This window comes from Bidens hawaiensis, unplaced genomic scaffold (assembly GCF_021521415.1).
Source record: "Bidens hawaiensis isolate Kalapana, Puna unplaced genomic scaffold, B.hawaiensis_p1.1 tig00000142_1, whole genome shotgun sequence".
NCBI lineage: Eukaryota > Viridiplantae > Streptophyta > Magnoliopsida > Asterales > Asteraceae > Bidens > Bidens hawaiensis.
This window is the reverse complement of record NW_027491019.1, coordinates 1,339,472-1,365,442: the sequence shown is the minus strand read 5'-3', so window position 1 is coordinate 1,365,442 and position 25,971 is coordinate 1,339,472.

Sequence of the window (25,971 nt, the reverse complement as noted above, 5' to 3'; positions counted from 1 at the left end):
CTCATCAGACCAAGCCTAACATGTTTCGTAGAGGTGGAAGAAACAGTTCTTCTGTTTCAAAAACGAACACGTCTTCTAAACCGAAACAAGTGGAAAAGACAAAATCGTTTGTTTCTCCCACTAAAATACCATAGATCAAGTCATACATTCCTACAAATAGTGCCAAATCTTACAATGGTAGACATGAATGGTTTCCTAAGTCTCCGATGAAAGGGGCATCGAATTCGATATTAGATGATCGAAATGATATGCCATGGAAACCTGTGACAATTTTAGATGAGTCAGGGTCACTCAGTGTAACTATGGACTGGGTACCAAAGTCTAACTAATCTCGGACATCGTGCAGGAACAGCTATGGAGGAATATCATCAGACCTTGGTATGTTGATAGTGGCTGTTCCAGGCACATGACAGGAGAAATTTCCCAGCTACACGATATTCAAATCTTTAACGGTGGGTATGTGTCCTTTGCGGGAGGAGAAAATGGGAAGATTACGCAGAAGGGTACTGTAAGTAACGGTGTTCTAAAATTTGAAAATGCTAATTTTGTTCCTGAGTTGAAGCACAATCTGTTAAGCATGTCACAGATCTGTGATAAAGGTTTTTCAACTCATTTCACTAATAAAGAGTGTTTGATTCTAAAACCTGGTATCATCATACCAGAAGAGTGGATTCTTGTTCGATCACAAAAAAAAGATAACGCTTACGTGATCGACATGAACAAAAATGTTCCTGATGAAATAACCTGTTTTTTTTCAAAAGTGTCCGAACTTAATGCCATGCTTTGGCATCGTCTTCTTGGTCATGCAAATGTGAAAAACCTAAACCGCCCTTACTAAAAATGATTCGGTGGTTGGTTTACCCGTCAAAGATTTTATTACTATTGAAAAGTGTGTGGGTTGTGCCTTGGGTAAACACAGTCGAAAAACTCATAAGCCAAAATTGATTAATACCATTTCATTAGTTTTTCAATTACTGCATATGGACCTTTTTGGTCCGGTTCATGTTTTTAGTCTTTCTCGCAGCTCTTATTGTCTCGTTATTACTGATGACTACGCACGTTTTACTTGGGTGTTTTTCTTATAAAATAAGAGTGAAACTGCAGAGTTTATTAAGATGTTCGTGGTGCTTATGGAGAATCATCTCAACTTGAAGCTGAAGGGCATTCGTTGTGACAATGGTATGGAATTTAAGAATGCCTCATTGAATTACTTTAGTTCAGAGAAGGGGTGCTTCGTCAGTACAGCTCTACTTGAACGCTGCAACAGAATGGTGTGGCTGACCTGAGAAACAGGATCTTATTGAGGCAGCAAGGACCATGGTGTGTGATTCAAAATTGGCATTGTTCTTCTGGGCATAAGCTGCTAATATGGCATGCTATGTTCACAATCGGGTGAAAATTAACAAGTCTCAAATGAAAACTCCATACGAGATTGTCTATGGTCATAAGCCTACAGTTTCTCATTTCAGAGCATTTGGTTGCCCATGCACTCTACTGAATCTTGATCCACGTCCGATGGTTGTTGGTTCTTGGGCGATCATCTTATCTCTTGGCAATGCAAGAAACAACAAACGATGTCTACATCGACTGCCGAGGCTGAGTATATTGCTGCGTCAGCTTGCTGCTCACAGGTTATCTGGATGTAACATCAATTGCTGGATTACGGTTTGGAATTTCTAGACTCCCCTATGTTTTTGTGATAATGATGCTGTCATTGCAATCATTAAGAATCCGGTTCAACACTAAAAAACCAAGCACATTGATATTAAAATACATCTTATACATGACTGTTACGACCGTAAATTGATTCATCTTGAACAAGCTTACACTGATAATAATGTGGTGGACTTATTTACAAAACCGGTCGGGACAGCCAGGTTTAATGTTCTTGTCGGTTTTCTTAAAATGCTTCATTTCGTGGATTGAGTCTTTTTGAGGATAAATTTTTACATAATTTGTTTTGTGCACAAATTTAGGGGGAGAAAATTAAAAAAAATTCAAAATGAGTGTGTGTGTTCTTGCGTGATCTTATTATAAAAAAAATTCAAAAAGAGTGTGTGTGTTCTTCTTACGAAAAAAATTCATAAAAGGGTGACTATTTACTTTCGCTTAAAATTATATCGGTTGCTCAAGTTGGAAGGACATATACTTGTATATGTTTGGTCTTGTCATCTATTCGTAGATTCACAGGATAGCCATTCACCTAAAGATTGAAAGCATCTGGGGCGATTGTGATGTGGTTTTGTTTTTAAATTCTTTCACTAAAAACTATGCTGGTATCTCTAAGTTGGAGGGACATGTATTCTCATATGTGTTTGGTCCTATGTTAACTAGTGGACATACGGGATAGCCATTTACCTGAAAACTAAGAGTGACCGAGGTGGCTGAGTTTTAAAATGTGTCTTCTGTAACTATCTGGGAAGTGATATGATTATTCAGTAACAGCTTTTTGAGGCTTCAAAATATTTTCAAATGAAAATTGATCCAACCTTTGGAAAATGTAAGATAAATTGATTCTGTGTGCCCAAAGGGTGAAGTTATTAAGCTTAATAGGCTCTAGAACAGTCATTGATTTATATGGTAGCTCTCCATGATGTGTAAACGATGAAGTGATATAAACAAAATCTGCTAGAATCATTGTGGAGAGTCATCTTGAAGAAATGTGCATGTCTTTATATACATCTCTCCAAATGATAGGCAAAAAAGTAATTACCCAGTCATACACGAGCCAGTTAGTGTCTTGATCACCAAAAATGTTGTGTTATTTTGTTTATTTAAAAAATAAATATGCTGTAAGTATATATATGATATTATGTTGCTAAATTCTTGGTTTTTCAAAAGCTTAAAGGGTCAAACTATAACTACAAGGGTGGGGCATTCAAATAAGTCCTAAACACTCTGAATGAAAGGCATTTAAGTCCAACGTTCAACCTTAAAGCTTAAAATTTTCTTGCTTTCTATAAAAGTTTTGATCAAGCAATAGGGGGTTGGAGTCAAATTAGGGTGATCTGGGGAAAGCCAAATAATCTTTGAGAAGAGGTAGGAGGCATCACAGATCCATAAGTGATGTCCATCTGAGTTTTAAGTCTAACTGAACCTAATTCATATCACTGACGCAAAGAAATCATGCTAAGTTTGTGACACCTGCTATCAACCTGTCTCTTTATGTCATAATAACGCTGAACATGAATCCTTATGAAAGTACCTTAATCAATAAGATTCCATGTTCGGATCTTTTCATAAAGGCGGCGGTTTTATCAAAAACTGAAATTTGATCCCAAATTTGCTAAATTACTAGAAGGCATGTGTTTCAGGTTATGTTCTTAACCGTGATTCTTTCATTTATGGTCCATATAATCTGTTTATTTCATATATGGTCCCTGATTTTTGAAATTTACACATATGCCTTTAAACTTATGATAGTTGTCCAGGCTAAATAAAAGGTGACTAATTTGATTCGTTTGTTGCAGTAATGGCTGATCAGGCACCTTTGAAGTTCGTTGATACTCATACATAGCGGGATATCTGTTTGATCCACCTTTGTCACACAAGGAGTCAAGTCCATGATCGTCGATCTCAACACTTGCAGGATTTCTCACGCTTTACGAGAAACTCCTATCATTTGCAAGAATATGATCATTGAGTTCTAGAATAATGCCTCGATCAATCAGCAAGGAGCAGGTGGAGATGTTACTATAGACACCAAAGTTCAAAAGAAGTCGGTCGTTGTCTCAGAGGCCATTATACGCGAGATTCTGTTATTTGGGGATCAACCTTACCATCCAACAAAATATTCGATCGATGCCATCACTCAAGTGCTAAACAGGATGGATTACGAGGGATCATACCCCCCGGTTATAAAGAAGCTTCTCCATCCGTACTGGAGATTTCTGGTTCACACATTTTTTACTTGTGTTTCTGGACGAAAGGGAGGGTCCGACGAAATCAGCCACACTCAGAAGTCGGCTGTAGTTGCTCTGATCATGGACTGGAAATTCAATTATTCTAAAATTGTATTCGATGAAATGATGAGCAACTTGAAGGGAAAGAAGAAGGAAATGTTTCTCATGTATCCCGAATTTTTACAGATGATCTTCGACACACACTATCATGATCTTGTTAAGTCTGTCGAGACGCTGGATATGAAGTCAATGGGACCCAACACCTTTGGGTTGATGAAACAGTCAAGGATGGGATCAAAGGTCGTTTACCAGGGCCTCCACGCATTCGCTAAGTTCGGTAAGTTTGTTGAAACTGAGCCTATTGCAGTCAGGGCTCAAGTTGCCTATGAGCACGTGATACCGGTGCAAAGACATGCTACTGCATTTGAAGTCATTTCAGAAGACGATGAACATGAAGAGACACCTGTGAAACATATGAAGTCAGAACACCAAGAACTTGAATCTGCTGCTACTGCTGAGCAATTAAAGGAGTTTGAGATTTTCAAAGAAGTGCTCCAGTTGACTACCTTGAAACATCCAAAAAGCAGTCACTGTGAATGAAGATGATGATACTCCTGAAGAACCAGCATCCGATCTTGTGCCACGTAAACAAAGGAAGAAAGATCCGAGACCTGGCATGCTGGTTGCGGAAACAACAACTACAACAACACCAAACCAACAAGAACGTGAGTTGGACACTACTGAGACTCACGCTGATACAAATCCATCCACAACTAAGAGTAAATCTCAAGAACATATTTTTGATGACATTGCACAAGAATTTAACTTTGAAGCTGACATTCCTGTTTTTGACAAGCCATCGGGATCATCAAACCCAAATGGTCAGTTAAGCTCTAGTGCCTAAGAGAAGATCGCTAAGATTCTCGCTATGCAAGACACTTATCTGCAGAATAAAGTAAAGGGGGTTGTGCTTAAAGATGCTCATGTGGACGTGCAAGCGTTGCAACGTCGAGTCTTTGAACTCGAACAAGATTCGATTGTAAAGGGCGTGCGTATTCAAGAACTCGAAGCTAGAAACTCTGACAAAGATTCTAATATTAAAGAGCTTCAATCCAACATGGGAGGATTAACTGCTATGTACTTAGACCTCCAAAAAAACTTGTTCAAAAATTTGGAGACGAATTCAAAAGCAGTGAAGATCCTGTTGTGAAGACAACTATTGCTTATCTAGGTGGAAGCTCCAGTGCACAAACTTCTGCACATGCTGACGCTTCTGAGTCACTGGAGCACTATCTTTCAATTCCACCCAAGACTGCTGAACAATCGGATCGTATTCAGAAAAAGCTTCTTATTATGAAGAACTCCAATCAGAATATTGAATCATCCGATCATCCAGATAAGTTTATTGTTACTTTTAAGAAGGGATTCTCGGATAGATATGGTGATCGTTCTAGGGTTATGTCCTGGGGTTTTGATGCTGAGAAGAATATGTGGTGAGTACTACAAGAAAATGAAGGATTTTGGATCCTGGACAAAGGTAGATCTCAGCGACCTTATCAATGTACCATTCCACAATCCAACTCATGATAATAGAGGTACAGATATCTGGAACTTTCTGAGAAATCAGGTGGATAAGGGTTTTCCGAATATGACGACCACTTAGTCGTTCTTAAAGAAGGAAAAGGGGGTTAGAGATCCAAGGACGGGAAAGACTATGGTGAATGTTATTGGCCAGCAACAAATAAGGCTACTCATATTCCTGTGACCAAAGCAATTCTGGATGGAACCCTGGATAACATGAGATTCTGGATGTTCAACAAAGAAACCGCAACTGTTGTCATTCGTCTTCAAAAGGGTAAAGATCGGTATCGGTTCGTTAATCCGAGAGATTTGTTAAAATTTGGAGAACGAGACATCAAGACCCTCAGCACATTTCAAATCATTGCGGATCCACAGTTTGAAGAAGCTGCAAAAGAATATACTAGAATGGCAGCCTCGATTATCAGAACAGGTTTTTGGGCAGGTGGTTTAAAGGATGCGGATGTCGATATCATGGAACACGATTAAAGGACGAAGCTACAAACCAAGGGGGAGATTGTTGGGTCTACATTAAGTGGTTTGTACTTGGTTTATATTGATGTGTATCGTGTTTTTAGTTTTGGTGTATGTAAGCTGAGATCACATTGTGATCTCGGTGGGCTTGGGCTTTATTGGGCTAGATTGTTTGCTTTCCCTATATATAGATAACATGTATTGGGTTTAAGGTTAGCCGTTCATAGTTGTTTTTGAATGAGTATCGTTTGTAATCTTGTGCTTAAGCACCCGACGTTAATATAACGTGTGTTTTGAAGCATAATCTTGTGTCCTCTACGTATTGTTTTCATTTATATTGAATCACTTAACGTTAAATTCCGCAATAACGTTAGGTTAGTTGGTATCATATTGAAATATCCAAGCTCGGGACTTACAAATAAAACTCTTATCGGTACCCGTATCAAATAACACCGAAGCATAATGATTATTAATTAGAAACGTACATTCACCACATCGCTAAAGTTTTGAGCTTGATTCACATTCATCATAAAAGCACGACCATTAGACCCTTGAGGGGTTTGAGAAACTTGTTTCGATGGGGGAGCTTGAATAGCAGGGTCTTGAGTTAATGCAGATGGAGGGGCCATGAGCTAAGGCACTGAAGGAGCATAGGTTTAAGGTGCATAAACTAGAGGAACTTGCGGTTGGTAGGTTTGCACTTGGTAGGCTTGAGCAGTCTAGTGTGGCGCGGGGTACACTTGCGATTTGAGTAGGTGGAGTTATCCCCACCAACTTGCTTGAGCTCCCAAAACTCTGCCTCAAGCCTTTGCAGCTCATGATCAGGGCATAACTCCTTCTTCATAGCCTCTTTGAGGTCCTCCCAAGGCATGGATACAACCAAATCGGATCCTTGGTCGGCCTACAAAGCATTCCACCATGTGATAGCTCGGTCCTCGAACATGCTCGAGGCGAACTTAGTCCATTTGGCGTCCAGACATTCACAGTGGATGAACACATTCTCCATATTTTCAAACCATTGCAGCAACTTGGTGGCATTTTCCTCACCACGAAAGGAACTAGGTTTGGTACTCAAGAAGTTACGAAAGTCATAGTTGTTTGGTGCAGCCGAAGTAGCAAATCCATTAGAGTTGAGGCTTTGGATTTGGGTGATGATTGTGGGCATAGCAGCAGCAAACTGCTTCATGATTCTAGCCGCCAAAAGGCAATCGTGAGAACCAGATGAACATTGGTGATGACGATGATTTCTGAGCGAAGACATTCTATAGAAAATAAATGTAAATAGTTATAAGATGAGAGGTCATATGTGTAAATATTTATGAGTTGACGCAACTATTGAGGTTAACATGAGATAAGTAGATGATGAGGAGGTTAGTTTGAAAGTTAAAATTTTTGTTGATTAAGTTAACTTTACAATAAACTAATGAAATATATGTGTGGATGTTGGCCTCTCATGAGATTTCCATGGCAATTTGAATGGCCCAACAAAACTAACAAACAAAAGTAATGAAGTTGGACGGCTCATGAGCTTTACATGCCATTTTAACTATACCAACTAAATAACAATTAAAATAAGTGAGTTGGATGGCCCATGATCGTTACATGGCATTTTAACTGTACCAACTAATTAACGAATTATCAATACAATGAAGTCAGACGACCCATGAGCGTTCCATGGCATTTTCACTGTACCAACTTAAATAACGAATTAACGAAATATAAATGTGGGTAGTCGGAGTATCTTGTGAATCACCACATTTTTACTACAACAAATACAAAAAAACGAGTTGGGAAATGGATAGTCGGGGTATCCAACAAACCATTAAAAACAGTATAACACAATAATCAGAAAGGGAATTTGGCCACCAACCATCATGAATTCGGATTAAAGATAATATAAGGAAAGCAACCACTAAGGTGGTCACGTTTGACAGCCTAAGGTGTCGGTCATATGACAGTTTTCTCCCGCTTTGGCCTATAAGATCGAGTATTGTGGTCGAGTTATCCTCTAGGTAAGGAATAGTGTCTTACATTGGGTTCTCAGAACCGTTTTGCCAAGGCCCGACTCATAGTTCTCTCCCCCTTCCAGTTATTACTTCCTAGCCCTAAGGTGAGGGAGTAAAAACAACACTAGGGAATTCTTAATGAATTTTTCAAAAATAAAGGCAATCTAATTGGTTTTTGTAAATTAATTAAAATTAAAATTTTGAGGCATAGCCTCGAATTTGTGAGTGAAATCATGACAATAATATAGTAATCAAAAATAATTATTAACTAAGAAAGTGGTAAACAATTTAATATAACACATAAGGCAAGCAGATAAGCACGTATAGGGCTCCTAAGCATGTTACTAAGGCATCTCTAACGACATATCTTAAACCTTCGAATCTGATACCAATCTGTAACACCCTAACCTAAGGCAAAAATGTCGGGGCATGAGCTGATTGCTCACATCTCTCAATGTACTATCATGTAAAAATTAAAATAACAATATCTATTAATTAAATTCAAATATTCCAACAAAATTCAATTAAGAAAAATACATCATCCATAATTAAAACAAATAGGACAATAAATAGTTCGATTCAAATTAAATCTTTATATCTCTTCTCTAGCATAATAAACCGTAAGTTTCTTCAATAGATCATGATCAATCAAATCACACAGTGACCTGCATATGCGTTAAAAATACAAGTAATTTTGTCAACACGAGGTTGAGTGAGTGAAACACCAGTTAAGTGAAATATATAATAAATAAAGAAAAATGCAAATTGTTTCCTCTGAGATAAGCAATTTAACCAAATGAGCAATTAAATAAGTTATCAGTATAAATTGTTGCATTGCGAAGTGGGCATTGGCTACTACGACATTCGTATGATCATACTATTTATGAGATTATGATATACCTCTCCGAATGCGAATCAAATAGAGCAAGTAAGCAAATAACACGTTAGGCATAAACTGATATTCACACGTGATTAGTAGTTGCAATTGTATATTATATAATATAGATATATCTAGTGACGCATATGTCCCCAAAACAACTGAAAATGAGTAAAGATGGAGTGAGATACTCACCTTATCAGATGAGCAAAAGATAATAATATGATAAGAATGATAACGATAGATCAAGCTCTAACGAGATAGCCTAATAAAAAATAAGTGAGGAAATATAATTATTTGACGGTTTGAAAGAGAGTTGGGAATTTTGCTGGTTACTTATTATAACAAATATATTACTTAGATTTATTTATTATTTTAAAGATTTTCAACATGTAACATTTTTTAATTAATATACTTAATATTATAAATAAAATTATTATGTAAAATACATATTAATAATATATATATATATATATATATATATATATATAAAGTTAATTCAATCATTTAGATAACATTAATATATTTATAACCAATTTTATTCATAAAACTCATTAATATTTAGAAATCATATTATTTATATATATATATATATATATATATATATATATATATATATATATATATATACACGTATATGTACATACATATATGGGGTTTTTAACAAAGATGCAAAAAAACACATGTAATTCTGTCGGTTTTTATTAAATATAATTTATTTATCATTTATTATTGTTATTTTATTTAAAAATTAATTAAATAAAAAAATTACCAAATATAATAATAAAAAGGACGGGCTGGGGGGCGACCAGCCGTTCACTAAGATTTAACCAGGGGTGCACCAACCAACTGGGCTGGTGGCTAACCCAGTTATAACTCCAAGCCTGTTAATTATAAATAAACAGAAATAAATCCCGAATTATACATAAACCCTAGAATTAACAATTGAGTAAATCTGTTATCGTTAATCAAATTAATGTTAGGGTTTATGTTAACCGATTATAGAACAACATAAAATCAATTACCTGTTATTGTGTTATATGGTGGGTTAGTTATGAAGAACAGGGCCTGGCTAAACGCGGTGATGAACGAACAGGTAAACGATGATGATAATGAAATTAAGTAGAGGGGTTATGTCAGCTAGGGTTCGGTGATTATAAATGTAGGTTTAGTTATATAATATATGGTTCCCGGTAAGGAAAACCATATTTTGGATGAATATACACCGTTAGATCAAACTGAGGTGAAATCTTGACTGTAATAAGTCAGTAAATAGCTTCTAGAAGAGGTGTTTATCGTTGTCTCCGTTTTTACCTCCACGTCGCGAGGGTGGTTTTGATTAGCAGTTTCATTCACTTAAAAACCGCCATATATCAATGTCCATTACATACGGAGAAAGAGAAAGGGAATAGATAGAGAGGAGAGTCAGTTGATCGACCACAAGAGGTGTTTCTTACACCTTCAATCGCTTTGTTTCAACAGGTTTGTGTTATATTGGTATATTTTCTCCGTTATGTTTCTAAGATTTTAGGGTTCTTCAAATTAATTTTTCTAACCTCTGATGGCAAGCTTCGTAGGTAGCTCCAACTCTGATTAATTATCAGCAGCAGCTTGGGATATCGGCCAAGGATCTAGGGTTCATTTTTGGAATGAAAACAGTGGACATTAATGATGTGCTAGAGTCGGTTTCTTGGTGAAGAGGTTAATACTTATATATATACACACACACACACACACTTAATTCTTCCGCTTATAGTGATTCTGATAATTCATTCATCTAATCAAAGGTTGAAACTATTTAGCAGAAATCTGAGTATGTTGCTCACCTAAGAAGAGTCAGCAAAGGATAATGGCAAAATTTTAAATATTCTATCATCTGAATTCCATTTAACTTAATAAATGCGATTGAACTTGTAAATTTCAAGCGTTTAACATCATGATCAATAGTTATTTGAGATACAAATATCATATCTACCAAAAATAGTAATCCAGATTTTAATTTTAGGTGCTTGGCACTTTGTTCAGATGCTCCGGAATGAAGGTGCTGCTGCTTGATGGAGTGAAGTGGATGGAACCATGACAGGCCGGTTATACACACAAGGGTATGCAAGTTTCCCTAGAAACTGGTAAACTACTTATGATGTGTACACACACTGTCACACAAACACACTTATATACAGATATTTGTATGTTCGTTTAATATATTGATAATTATATTTTTTTGTTGGTTCAGGAGGAGATGAATTCTAGGGGCTTTGGACGGTAAGATTGAGTTTAATGGTGTTGGAGAACACGGAATCCTAACAAACTGGTGTTCAGTTCAGTTTTCTTATATTAAATGATTATTTCTCTTTCTGCAATTTATTCTCTTTGTAGAGACACTATGCATGGATTTATGTATCTGTTCAGTAGGAGAGGCTCTCGTGGTTGCTATTGCACATATATATTTTCTACTGCAAGGTAAGTGGTTTGAATTTTGATGTAAATTTATCTTCAGATTCTACAAATAGTGTATGCAATAATTCATTTTTGACATTTGAAGTCAAACGCACTGAGAACTGAAATATTTGAAAATTTTACAGCTTAATGTGACCAGGGTGCTATTGGTTTTGCTTGATACATTCGCTGCCTCACGGGCTTCAGTAGTGCAGCGTGATTTACTTCGTTTATTTATGAACTTTTGAAATCGAGGGACAACTAGTGAAACCAAAAGTCAAACTCAAGAGTCGGGTCAACAACCTAGAGTTCTAGCTTGATTAGTAACAACCAAAATCAAGATTGTATAGTAATCCCACTAATTGTTTATGCTAATTAATGAAATCTCGAGTTTTAGTTAAATGGAATTTGTAATTTTGTAGTTTGTACCTATAGAAGGGCAATTTGGTTATTTCTTGAAAACTTGCGAATGCCACAACCATTCTGCCATCTAATTCGTGTTTTTGTGTTAAAGCTTTGATAAGTCCAAATTTGTTTTTTTCAGAAAAAATATATACTGTTAACGGATTACTCAAACATAAAAACTGACCCATATGTTATTAACCAAAAAACATTAACCAATAATTGTTCGATTAATAAAATTCGGTAAACGAATGTTAGAGCTCAATACCAAACCGAACCGTACACACCCTTACGCAACAACATTCAAATATTTTGTTGGGCATGTCAAGGTAACTAACTATTGTTGAACAACATTCAAATATTTTGTTGGGCATGTCAAGGTAACTAACTATTGTTGATGAAGCGTTATACACATTCTGGCTCTTTTAAACTAATGATATTTTTTATTAGAATGCAAAGAAAAAAGTACTTATTTTATTATTTTATTATGACATTAAAACACCGTTCACCGAACGGGTATAAAACTAGTTGTATTATGATACAAAATAACTTGTATAACACGAACGAGTTAGTTTCTGCTAGTATATTTGGAAGAACGGATCAATTTTTGATCGATTAACCAATTTAGAACGTCGGTGAGGTCACAATTGGAAAGTATAACATATACATTGATTCAATTACCATGTTAGATACGAGAAATGAGATCCAAACTACGAATTTGTGTGTACGGGTTTATTAACCGGGTCATGGGTTTGGGTTTGGATTAGGGTAAACGGGTTATTGGTGGGTTATATATATATATATATATATATATATATATATATATATATATATAATTTGCACTTTAGTTCCTATATATGAGGAGGGAACCATATTTAGATAATAGTTTAGTTTAGGGTTAAATTTGGAACATCTTGAAAGTTATATATATATATATATATATATATATATATATATATATATATATATATGTGTGTGTGTGTATATATATATATATAAAAATACATAATTAAACAATAATATTATAATAATTAAATAACTCGATAAATGCGGTATTTTTATTGATAGGATAGCCCGAACATATAAGTGGGTCGGGTAGCGGTTACAAAATAAAATATGGAAAAACCCGAATTTATATTCATTAATCACAACCCGACCTGTTTTTATATTAGGGAAATTTTACCGAGAATATCGCATTATTCGAGGAGTAATATTATTTTATTAATATTTGTTTATTATATTTAATTAATATATATATAAAATAACTTTTGATTATACTCAATTTTTACCCTAAACCATACTTTAACCCTTTAGTGTTACCATCTTCATAGTCTAGGGACCCATCTGCAAATTTTGATATATTATATTATATTATTAACCCATTATCTATACCCATTAACCCGAATGACGAATTAGGAACCCGTTTAGCAATCTTGGACACCAATTCTCGTCTTATACTTGGAAATCAAATAATGGACTTGTTAATCTTACCATCTTCGGCCTAACCAACATCACAATTATGTTAATAAGATCTAATCAAATATGCAGTTCGTAATTCTTATAGCCGACCCTAACCCTCAATCATAATACATGTAAACGTTTATATAAATCCTAATAAGCTTGTAGAAACCTTCATTTAACCCTCGTCATCAATACCCCCTTAATCAATTAAGTTATAACACCCTGCAATGTCCTGTTCATCATCGTTCTTAGCCGGTGGCTGTTCACGTAAATTGACCAGTGTATAATCAACGTTAAGGTAATTGAGTTGCATAATTATGATCGTCGTCAATCACTCTGTAATACCCCTAGGATTGATTAACTAAATGCAGTCGGGATTTATTGATTTGAATCTTAGGGTTTATAGTGTAAACAAGTTCGTCTTCTGCTTGTTATAATTGTTTGGTTTCTGTTCTTAATCAACAAACACACGCAGTCTAGTTGGTTTGGTGTGTGCGTGTGTTCTTTGGTAAACCAGCCGCAGGCGCGGTTCCGAGTCCTGTCCAGGACTTTTTATTTTTTGAAGAGGTATGTACCCGCCTCAACACCGAGCGAGGCGGGTCAACCCACAAGATATGGACAAGAGGCTTGAAATCAAGACATTATGAAGGCACAAAGCCAAAACCTACGCGCATGGCGCATATCACATATGCTCACGCATATCACATATGCTCATGCATCAGATGCTCAGGCATCACATATGCTCACGCATCACATATGCTCACGCATATCACATATGCGCGTGGCGCATCCGCGCGTGGCGCATATCACATGCTCGTGCATATCACATCTGATCATGAAACATCTGCGCGTGAGAATAAAGAGAAGACCTCGCGCATCCTCAGGATAGGCGCGTATCACACATGCACATAATCAACCTCGTCCTTATCCAAATCAGGATTAGGGCAACCTTGATTGTGCACGTCAGACAACCTTCCAGAAGGTATATTTTTAAGGAATAAGAATATGCTGATGTTGACAGCTGCCAATGAAAGGTGGACAACTCAGCATAACCCATGTGCTACCACGTGATTATAACCAATGAAAAAGCACCAGGTGTCCCCAAGGACACGTGGCGCAAAGCAATTGGAGGAGGCCAACAAGGCCCTGATTAGGTCTGAGCCCAATCATTGGAAACCCTAGCACTATAAATACCACATCAACTCCACAAGGAGAGGGACACTCAAACACTCAATTACACAGTATTCAGCTATATTAAGCAATACACTCCAAATTCCTTACTCTCATATTATTATCTTCTCCTACAAACACTTATTCTCACACCGGAGGGTTACCCCAAAGAGGACCCCTCTGTCCCTTTCTGAGGGGTAAGTTTACGGTGCTGTTCATTTTGTAGGTGGAAGATCCCAGATCCCAGAGAACCATCGGTGAAATAGCATAATCACACCCGAGGAAAGTAGATCGTCTACCAACGAGTCGATCCACGTTTCTTCATTGGCGCCATCACCTGTTACAACGGCAACAAGATCTCATCAGATCTCTAAAAAAAAAAAAAAACAAATTTTCACCATGGTTTCTGGCGTTCGTAACGTTGATCAAGTTCTGGAGGATATTGAACGTGAGGATGTTAATGAGGGACAGCAGTTTCTGAGGGTGCCGCGTGATTCTACGCGCGCCACCAGTAACCGTCCCTTCATCACAACTCCTCATGGCCAGACTGAAACTCCTCCAGACGATCTCACGTTACAAAATCTTACCGGCGCGAAACAAAAAGGACCAATGGGTCCAGAAGATGAAACCAATGACCCCAAAGAATGGCTCATAAACGAGCAACGACGTCTTATGGACAAGTACAATGAGCTGGTCAAACACAAAAAGTCAGCCGACTTAACACAAAGGCTAGCGTTTGACAAGCAAAACGTTCATGGAACAAAAAGGGCGCGCGCTCCGGAAGATGGTCATTCTGTTCACACTGCACACACTGAATTTAGTGATGAAGAAGTGCACAGCATGAGGAAGACGCGAGATACTCATGCAGGAGGCTCACAGCTCCGCGCGCACGTGAACACGGCGCCTGGAGCCAAAGCAGATCTGGATCTGCACATACCGTACAGCCCACCAGTTAGAGGGCAAGTGGACGTAACCACACCGTACAGGCCAGCCATCTTGGTGAAACATTCAAAGTTCACTGAGCGCATCGCGAAGGCCCCCATTCAGCACAAAACCAAGATGCCAAGTGGTTTGGGCAAATATGACGGCACAACAGATCCAGACGATTTCTTACAAGGTTTTTACAACACTGGAAACCTAAAAAGCTGGACGATGCCAACATGGTGTCACATGTTTGCTCGCTGCCTCACGGGCGCGGCGCGTGTCTGGTTCGAGAGCTTGCCGACTGGGCAAATCGATGGGTTCGAGGAACTATTGGAAAAGTTCCAAGCCCACTTCGTACAGCAGCGTAGACACACGCGCGACCCTGATGACATCATGCACTGCGTGCGCAGGAATGATGAAACGATTGAAGACTACATAACTCGTTTCAATCAGGAGTCTCTGGCAATCGGAGGTATCACTGAGCAACTCTTGCGCGTGGCCTTTATACAAGGCGCACGCAGTGATCAACTCCGCCTAGCTCTCGTAAGCAGAGATGGCATGCCAACCACTTGGGCCAAACTAATGGAAGCATCGCGAGTCTTCGCGAGAAATGAAAAACAAATTGCCCAAGATAGGGCAAGAGAAAGAGCGCATCAAGCTGAGACACCGCGCAGCAACGAAAGAAGGGGCAAACAGAACTCTGTATGGTCCAGGTTGCAACCAACCAGTTTTTCTCCCGCAGAAAAGCAGGCGCAACCAAGCTCACCCCAGCCCCAAAAAGACGTTCGTAATCGCGGGGAGGGTGACAAGAGGGAAGGCGGCAGAGATCCTAACAGACCTCTGCCAAGAATATGGACTCCCCTCACTAAAACGCCTTCACAAGTGTTAAGCACTGAGAATGTCCAGTTCAAAAGCCCCAAGCCACTACACTACAAGGGACCATCAGACAGTGGCAAGTACTGTGAGTTTCACAAGTCCACAGGACACAACACTGATGCATGCCACCACTTGAAGGATGCAATTGAAAAAGATGTGAAATCAGGCAAGCTGGCTCACCTGGTGAAAAACTCAAGACCAGAAAATGAACAACCAGGAGCCTCAACCAGCAAAAAGTACAAAAGAATCTGTGTAGCCGAGGGAGGAAGGCAAGGTCAAATATCAAGAAAGAGAAGCGCGCAAATCCAAGGAGATTGGCGCGAGCAACAAGTAATCTTCCCAAGAATCAGGGGAGGCCCTTCCATCAGCAGTCCTCTTGTCATCACTACACACATTGCTCATTATGAAGTGTCAAAAGTCCTGGTGGACACTGGCAACGAGTCAGACATCATGTATGAGCAATGTTTCAGGAAACTGGATCCGACAGACCAAGCAAGGCTTGAAATTGTGAATGCACCAATCTCTGGTGTTTCGAATGAAATCATTCATCCCCTTGGTCAAATACAATTTGAAATAACCATGGGGGATGAAAAACACAAGCGAGCCGAAGTTGTCAACTTCTTGGTCTTGCCCACCACTTCTTGCCACAATATGATCTTGGGTAGGGGAACGATTGCCCAATTTAACGCCATACCGTCGCCAGCGCACGGCGCGTTAGGGTTCCCAACACCAACAGGTGTAACTTTTGTATACCGAGATCATTTGTGTGCAGTGACAAGTACTCCGCGGGAAGGGAGAATGAAACTTCCAATGGCAGACAACGCGCCAGAGGAATGGATTCTCAACCCAAAATTCCCGGAGCAGACAATCACAATTGGCGCTACGATATCAGACGACACGAGGTTGAGAATGAAAAGATTGCTCACAGCATATATGTCGGTCTTCGCGTGGCAACACTCTGATATGACTGGGGTTCCGCTAGACCTGGCGCAACATTCTCTCAACACGTTCAAGTCTGTAGAGCCAATTGCTCAAAAGAAGAGAGTCATGGGGGATGAGAAGGCGAGGGCCATGAATGAGCAGGTTGAGGATCTATTGCGCGCAAACATCATCCGCCCGATACGATACCAGACATGGGTAGCCAATCCTGTGATGGTAAAGAAAAGTAACGGGTCGTGGAGGATGTGCATTGACTTCAAGGACCTCAACAAAGCGTGCCCAAAAGATTGTTACCCCCTCCCAAACATCGACGCAAAGGTGGACTCCGTGGCGCCATTCAAGCTCAAATGTTTCCTGGATGCCTACAAGGGCTATCACCAGATTCAAATGGCACCACAAGACGAGGACAAGACCGCCTTCAGAACCGACAAGGGTGTTTTTTGTTACACAAAAATGCCCTTTGGTTTGAAAAATGCGGGAGCCACCTACCAAAGACTTATGGATGCCGTTTTCAGCGAGCAAATTGGAAGAAACCTAGAAGTCTACGTGGATGATTTGGTGATCAAAAGTAGGGAGGAAAAACAAATGCTCAAAGACATCGAAGAAACCCTTGGACGCCTAAAGGAAGTTAACATGAAGCTCAATCCGAGCAAATGCACTTTCGGCGTACAAGAGGGAAAATTTCTAGGTGTAATGGTCACCGAGGATGGTTTCAAGGTGAACCCTGAGAAGGTGGAGGCCATCCTTGACATGCCCTCGCCATCCACCATGAAAGAAGTCCAAAAGCTGAATGGTAGATTGGTATCAATCAACAGGTTCCTAGCGAACCATGCAAGCAAATCTACCCCATTTGTCAATACATTGAGAAACTGCTTAAAGAAAAGCCAGTTCAAATGGACTCCTGAGGCCGAGCAAGCTTTCAGTGAGATAAAAGAATGTTTGATAAATTTGCCCGCGCTCACAGCTCCACTTCCTGGTGAAACTTTGACATTGTACCTATCAGCAGGAGAGTGCGCCATCGGCGCAGTATTATTGGTGGATCGCAAGGGAATCCAAACTCCAATATACTATGTGAGTCGGGTGCTGACAGATCCTGAGACGCGCTACTCCATCATGGAAAAGTTAGTTTTGTCACTAACACACGCGTCGCGCAAGCTTCATAGATATTTCAATGGTCATCCCATTGAAGTTCTGACTGGTTACAACATCCAGTAAGTCTTGCGGCGCCCCGCGCTCTCGGGAAGGCTGACAAAGTGGGCGCTGGAATTAGGTGAGCACACGATCGCCTATAAGCCCCGTCCAGCAATAAAGGGACAAGTCTTGGCTGATTTCATTGCAGAAGTCCCCGAAGGAAAAATTGAAGAGGCTCAGCGCGAGGTAGACCCTCCGCGAGCCAATGATGAAGAAAATGTTTGGAGATTATTCACCGACGGAGCGTCAAACAACGAAGGATCCGGCGCAGGCCTCAAGCTGGTGGATCCAGAGAATCAGGAATATACTTACGCCATCAGGTTGGACTTCAAGAGCACCAACAATGAAGCTGAGTATGAAGCCTTGCTGGCTGGCCTGCGCATCGCGCACAAATTCGGAGTTAAAAAGCTAGAGGCCCATGTTGATTCATACTTGGTAGCTGCACAGGTCAATGGCCTTTATGATGCCAAGGAGAACACCATGCCTCTGTATCTAGAGCAGGCGAAAAAGCTCATCGAGCAATTTGACTGCTTCAGAATCATTCACATTCCGCGCAGTGAAAACAAATCTGCTGACGCGCTGAGCAAGATGGCATCAACCAGCTTCGATCACTTTGGCAAAGATGTCAGGGTAGAAGTAATGAGCAACCCGTCGGTGGGAGCGAAGTCTGTCCTTGTAACTCATACAACCCCTTCATCATGGATAACTCCAGTAATGGAATTCTTGAAGGAGGGAAAAGTACCGGAAGATCGCGCACAGGCGAGGAAGATAAGACACAAGTCGCAGAACTATGAACTGCTTGATGGTACATTATATCGACGCTCTTATCTTGGACCACTCATGAAATGCCTAGATGCTGAGGAAGCAAGCTATGTGATCAGAGAGATACACGAAGGAATCTGTGGAATACATGCTGGCCCGCGCATGGTGGTTGCCAAAGCAATGAGCGCAGGTTACTATTGGCCAGGCATGTACTTGGACGCTTTAAAAGAGATCCAAAAATGCAAAGCATGTCAGAGCTATGCGCCAAACACCATGCGGCCAAAGAACAACTTGATTCCGGTGACCTCCGCATGGCCTTTCCACAAATGGGCAATCGATATTGTGGGTCCCCTACCGCAAGCGCAAGGGCGAGTAAAATTTTTGGTAGTGGCAGTAGACTATTTTACAAAATGGGTTGAAGCAAAGCCACTAGCAAAAATCACAGCCGAAGCGATGAAGCAGTTTATCTGGAGCCACATCATATGCCGTTTTGGCTTGCCCATGGAAATTGTGAGCGATAATGGCAAACAATTCACTGACAGGAAGATATCCAACTGGCTCAAGGAATTGCGCATCAACCAAATCTTCACTTCGGTATACCACCCTCAGGGGAATGGCCAAGTGGAGCGCGCGAATCAAAGCTTGTTAAATGGGCTGAAGAAAAGGTTGGAGGGAGAATCCCATTCTTGGGTCGAAGAGCTACCTAATGTCCTGTGGGCACACAGGACATTAAGCAAAACCAGCAATGGTGAATCCCCGTTTAGCCTAACCTATGGAACGGAGGCTATGATTCCAACAGAAATTGGATGCCCATCCCATAGAGTGCTCATGATGAACAAGATTGATAACGAGCGCGAAAGGAGGTTGGATCTCAACTTACTTGAAGGGCGCAGAGAGGCGGCTATCATCAGTGAAGCCAAATACAAGAAAAAACTGGAAAAATATTACAACCAGCGTGTGAAAGAATGCCACTTCAAGAAAAATGATTTTGTCCTTCGAAACAATGAAGCTAGCCGCGCGATACCCCCGGGAAAAATGTCCCCCAATTGGGAGGGACCTTATCAAGTCTCGGAAGAATTGGGAAAAGGCGCATACGTTTTAAAAGATTTGAATGGAAAGAAGATCCCGCGCGCATGGAACGCGGCACAGCTTAGAAAATGTTTCATGTAAAAAATGTCAAGTTTGTAATCAAGGCTTTTTAAGCCATTATGAATAATGATACGCGCTATCTTCTCTTAATGTGGATTCTATTACCTTTTGCATACATGTTTCACACTTCCCTTTATTAATTTTGAGCAATATGACAACATTGTATTGACATCAAAACGAAATAAAAACGAAGTAAAACATACATGCACGAGCTTCAAGCTCAAACGCGTTAACGAGTCTTAACTCTAAAACGTCAGGGCCTTAGCCCAATTCTATTACCTTTTGCATACATGTTTCACACTTCCCTTTATTAATTTTGAGCAATATGACAACATTGTATTGACATCAAAACGAAATAAAAACGAAGTAAAACATACATGCACGAGCTTCAAGCTCAAACGCGTTAACGAGTCTTAACTCTAAAACGTCAGGGCCTTAGCCCAATTCTATTACCTTTTGCATACATGTTTCACACTTCCCTTTATTAATTTTGAGCAATATGACAACATTGTATTGACATCAAAACGAAATAAAATGAAGTAAAACATACATGCACGAGCTTCAAGCTCAAACGCGTTAACGAGTCTTAACTCTAAAACGTCAGGGCCTTAGCCCAATAATGTGAGCCTTAGCTCAGGGCCTTAGCCCAATAATGTGAGCCTTAGCTCAAATCACTCACAACATCCATCCTACATACTGCGCAGCCTGACCATAAAAATACCTAAACACAACTAAGGCAAAACAAATGCCAAAACATAGTTGTTAAGGTCTCAGGTCGAGGTCGCGCATGAAATTGTAATGGATATCTGAGTAACACATATTGACACGTAAAGGCTAAAAAACTCATAATTCCATATAATAAATGCGCGATAACGTCGCGCAAAAGAGGAATAATGAAAACGCCAAGGCACGTGTCAACATAATCAAGATATGGCAAAATCACTTACAATATGACAAGGATTAAGTATAAAAATTTCCTTACAACCTTGTTCTTATTTCAACGTGCAAGCATATCTTATATTCAACAAGCAAACATGCAATATAAAGAGATGAATGGGGAATGCGCAAGATGCGAAGAAGGGAAAAACAAAATTTCATTCCAAAGCATTGAAATTTACAAGTTTACAAAATGATGAGATACAAATTACAAATAAAAATAAAAAACATGAAGGGCTTCTCAAGTCTCCACGTCGACGTCAGCCTCTTCATAGTCCTCATCACCGCCCTCAGCATCTGGCGCAGCCCGCTCCTCGTCATCTCCAAACTGACCATAGTCAAGTTGTTCGTCCTGAATGGATTCTTCTATCACAATAGTGTCAGGAGCGGATCCTTTGGCCACGCCAGAGCCGCTAGCAGGGGCAGCATGCCCCGCGCCATCATCGCCGCCACCAGCCCCTTCGCACTCGTCAAGTAATTTCTTTAGCGCGACGAGATCGGGCTGGTCAGCAAGCGCGGATATCTGCATATCATAAGGAAAAATATGAGTACAAAAAGACTTGGAAAATAAGTCAAGGTAATCTCATTAAGGTTAAAATACCTGCGCAAGGATGGGAATGGGAGTATTCAAATACTTCTCCCCCATCTGGGCCATGTCCGCGCAGGCAACGTCGCTCTGATAAGGGTAGTCGGATGGGTTCTTCTTCAGCATGCCATATTCATAGCCATCCTTAAACCCTTCAGCTCGACCCACCAAGCGCGCGGCAGCGTTGCAATCCATCACAAGGGCCTGAAACTCGTCTGAGTATTTCATCGCGTAAGCGCAACGAGTCACACCCTGTGAGATTAGCCATTGGCGATCCTGCGCGAGGGAAGCAACAGACGTCTCAAGAGAAGGAATCTGAGAGTTTAACAACTCAACAGTTTCCTTAGTCTGTTTCAGCTCCTCTTTGTCGGACGCTGCTGCCGCCAGGGCTTCTTCCTTTTCGGCTCGCGCAAGCTCGAGTGCTTCCTGGCTATACGCTGCCGTCGCCAAGGCTTCATCTTTCTCGGCCTGCGCGGCCGCCAGCTCCTTCTTCAGGCGCGCAACCTCACTCTCCAGTGATGATTTGTCAGTTATAGACTGGACGAGAGCTTGGCCACGCGCCTCAGCATCAAGCTCCAAGTCGCGCACTCTACGCGCGTACTTGGCAGAGTCCGCCTCGGCCACCTGTAGCTTCTCCCGCGCAGCCTGCAGCTCATGACCGCGCTTCACGAAGGCGGTGTTCGCACTTGCTCTGTTCTCACTGAGCTCTGCTCGGAGCTTCTCAGCTCTCTCTCGAGCATCAGAAAGATGCCAAGCAGACACTTTAGCCTCTTGCTTGGCTTCCGCAAGAGCATCACGTACCTTCACGTAATCATAGCGAAGCTCTTGGGAGGCAGCAAAGAAAGCCGACCCAGCAAACAGATGATCCTTGAGCAAGTCATCGCGAGCGCGGCCCTCCTGAAACCTCCTTTCAGCTGGAGGCACAGAATGAGCCCAGAAGTCCTCACACACACCCATGGACTGAAATGAGCTGTCCTCAGTAATGTTCCATCTCGGGCGGTAAATGTGATCGGCTTCCTGCAAACACAAAGTAATGATCTAAGTCATCAAAACACTAATATGAAAGTCCGCGCAGCGGAGCAAAACGAACTTATACCTGCGGGGACGAAGCAGAAAAGTCAGCGCCAGGCCCACGAGAAGACGGCGCCGCGAAACCTCGTGGCGCTGCAGGGCTGGCGCGGCTGCTGTCGGAGCCTTCAGCATGAACCTCCTCATCCTCCTCTGAAACAGGCCTTTTCTCCTGCGACCTAGAATCAAAATCAGTCTCGCGAGGAGGGCTGTGCGCAGGAGGAGGTGAGGGAGGTCTCGACGCCGCCAGATCGGCGCGTGAAACGGCCTCCTGCTCCTTAGTAATCCCGATGAGGGGAGATTCATCGCTTGCAGGAGCAGGAGCAGAGCCAACGGCGCTGGCACCGGCGCCAGGAGTGCCGCCAGCAGCTTGTACGCCAGCAATGACTCTTATGAAAAAATCAACAAAAATAAATGGTTCATGACTTGATCTAAAAGAAAAAAGTCAGAAAATAAAAGCACAATACGTACCTTGGCGCAACTCCGTTCGCGAGGCAAACATCGCCATGAAGTCCATTCTACCCTTTTTCGAGGGTAAAACAGGGGACTTCGAAGCGACCTCCGGCGCAGCCTCGGCATCTTGTTGCGCTTGAGGTTGATCCACCAAGGTCGCCGGCTCTACAAACATTTGAGTGAGCAAAGATTCATTAGTAATTCTATCAGAATCGCGCTCATAGAACCATGAAAGATAAGCAAAGGATAAGCAAAGTATACCTGTCGAAGGCGCAACGCCGCTTCCCTTTTCCACCGCGCGAAGGGAGGAGGTAGTAGCACCATACCTCGTGTGGACAGGAGGTCTGCCCACTTTTTGAGGCAGGGAAGACAAGGAAAACTTGGGGGAAATTCCTGGGTTTTCTCAAATCCCCTCGCCTGAGTAGGAGGATCCTGAGCAACAGGGGCAACATCTTTCTTCTGTTTCTTACTGGCCCCTGCGCCAGTTTTCCCCTTAGCTTTACGCTTTAGTTGGGGCGCCTCCTCCTCCTCTTCCGCGAGCTCCAGCTCGTAGTTCTCAAGCGCGTCTACAATACGTGCAAAAGAAGTGTTAGCCAAATTTGGTATTATAAAGGCAAATGCATAAGTACAAAGGCTTACCAGGCGCATCGCTGTCAAAGAGAAATCCCAGATCAACAGGGATGAACATGTCATCGAAGCGATCGGGGAAGCCAACCTCCCCAGCGCCCAGCGCGACGGAGCCACCCTCCATATGCTCATCATAGGCGGCGTGGACATACTCCTTGCTGACTGCACAAAACAAGTCAAATGATATCAGCAAAAAGAATTATATTCGCGCAGAAGTAATGCAATGAGATTAACTTACACAAGCCGTCAACTTGGATAACGGGCTCAGTCGCGCTGTCAGCCCACCTCCTGCTCATACCAACCCCCACCAGCGCCTCCTCGCAAATTTTCTTGGCGGGGGATGGTTCGGCAGTCAACTTTTTCACCCAGGCACCAGTTGGGTTCTTGAAGACACCCACATCCGCAGGCGCAGAAGAGATCGCGCGCATGGTCATGCGGATGGGGATCACACCAGCCTTAATGTAAAAAAATCTCTCAGACCAGTCATGAAGGCTCTTGAACGAAACAGTGCAGCACTTGACCTTCTGACTGCGAGGAATAAATGAGAATCAAGAATCTTGGATCTTGGGCTTATAAAAAAACTGAAAGCGCCGAGGGGTGGGCTCCTCGCGCTGAGATTTGCACATGAACTCAAAGTGAGTCATGCGCACGAGTCCAAACGGATGGACTTGGGATATATGAATCCCATAAAACCTAAGCAGCGCACCCACAAACCTTGTCATCGGGAGACGAAGGTTGCAGTGGGTGAAAAAATGGCAATAAAGGGAAATATAGCCGGTAGGCGGGTCCGCCGCCGTTTGCCCGGCCGCCGGCAACATGCAGCCATACTCAGGGAGAAAACCCTGAGTATCGATAAGGCTGTCAAGATCGGCCTGCCTCAGTTTGCAGGGGATCTCATCCCACTTCTTTACTGCCTTGGTCCTCCCTACCTCCTCCGATGAGGCCTCAGCAGCCCTATTCCCCTTGCCGGTCTTCTTCAACGTAGACATCACTAACGATTTCACACGGCAATGGATGGGGGAGATTGTGTTGTCTGAGCTATCAGACATACAACTGTAAAAACGGACAAAGGATGCTTCTGAAGAACAGAGATCTGGAAGCAGAAAGGTAATCGGAATAGAATGAAAGAAAGGAAAGCTTTGAATAAAACAGCAAAGAAGATGAAGAATAAAAACTCTAAGGGCTGGCTTTTATAGGCCCAGGAGAGAGAAAAATTGGTGCTGATCGGACTTCACGCGCCCCCACTCGCAGGTGTAAGCCAACGCGAGCGCGACACGTGTCCCTGACACTGTGTGAGGGGACACGAAAAGAAACTATACAGCTGCTGCCAGAGTTCACGCGCCACCACTCGCACGAACGGACCAACGCGAGCGCGACACGTGTCCCTGACACTATGTGAGGGGACACGAAAGGCAACTGTAGCACCTCGAGCACACGAAAGGTCTGACACGTCTCCATCACTGACGCATGTCAGCAACAACCAACCACGTACAGGGACGGTTCGTTTTCAATCAAAAGGATAGAATTTCGCGCAACGATGAATAATAAGAAGAAAAAGACAAACCCCTACTAAAAGAGCAAACTACTAAGTCTAATATCTATCTTACCTCGCTCGCGCGAGACAAGACACAGATTAGACTTGGGGGGCTTGAAGAGGTATGTACCCGCCTCAACACCGAGCGAGGCGGGTTAACCCACAAGATATGGACAAGAGGCTTGAAATCAAGACATTATGAAGGCACAAAGCCAAAACCTACGCGCATGGCGCATATCACATATGCTCACGCATATCACATATGCTCATGCATCAGATGCTCAGGCATCACATATGCTCACGCATCACATATGCTCACGCATCACATATGCTCACGCATATCACATATGCGCGTGGCGCATCCGCGCGTGGCGCATATCACATGCTCGTGCATATCACATCTGCGCATGAAACATCTGCGCGTGAGAATAAAGAGAAGACCTCGCGCATCCTCAGGATAGGCGCGTATCACACATGCACATAATCAACCTCGTCCTTATCCAAATCAGGATTAGGGCAACCTTGATTGTGCACGTCAGACAACCTTCCAGAAGGTATCTTTTTAAGGAATAAGAATATGCTGATGTTGACAGCTGCCAATGAAAGGTGGACAACTCAGC